This window comes from Asparagus officinalis, chromosome 1 (assembly GCF_001876935.1).
Source record: "Asparagus officinalis chromosome 1, Aspof.V1, whole genome shotgun sequence".
Classification (NCBI taxonomy): domain Eukaryota; kingdom Viridiplantae; phylum Streptophyta; class Magnoliopsida; order Asparagales; family Asparagaceae; genus Asparagus; species Asparagus officinalis.
Window position 1 is genome coordinate 132,300,409 of NC_033794.1, and position 485 is coordinate 132,300,893.

Below are 485 nucleotides of genomic sequence, written 5' to 3' on the forward strand. Positions count from 1 at the left end.
AAAACCTTCTTGAAGCTCGTGCCGACAAGAAGGAGGTCGCCTGACCGTGGGTCGTCGTATCTCTGAGATCTATTGCCGCGTAGCCCTGTACGAGAGGGGGCAATTAGTTTCTTGGGACAGTGCTTTGGACGCTTCGATCATCAGGCCGTATTTCTAACTCTGTTTCTTTTTCATTTGATATATTTCTTATATCTGTGTTATAATAGTGATTATCTGTTAATTATTAAATTACTTAAACTGATTTTCGTTATTGTCTAAACAGCTAATATTTCCAACAGATTGTAACTCCCGATGTTAATTATGAATGCTGTTGAACTAGAGCTCTCATCGGTTGTCGTGAAGGTCGTCAGATTGTAACCTTCAGCGATCTACGTGAAAGTCTTCAAATTGTAGCCTTCTGGAAGTCGTCAGATTGTAACTTCCATCATCGTTGTTTGATGGAGGATAAGCTATCTATTGTGATTTTTAGACAGCCTACAAGCATT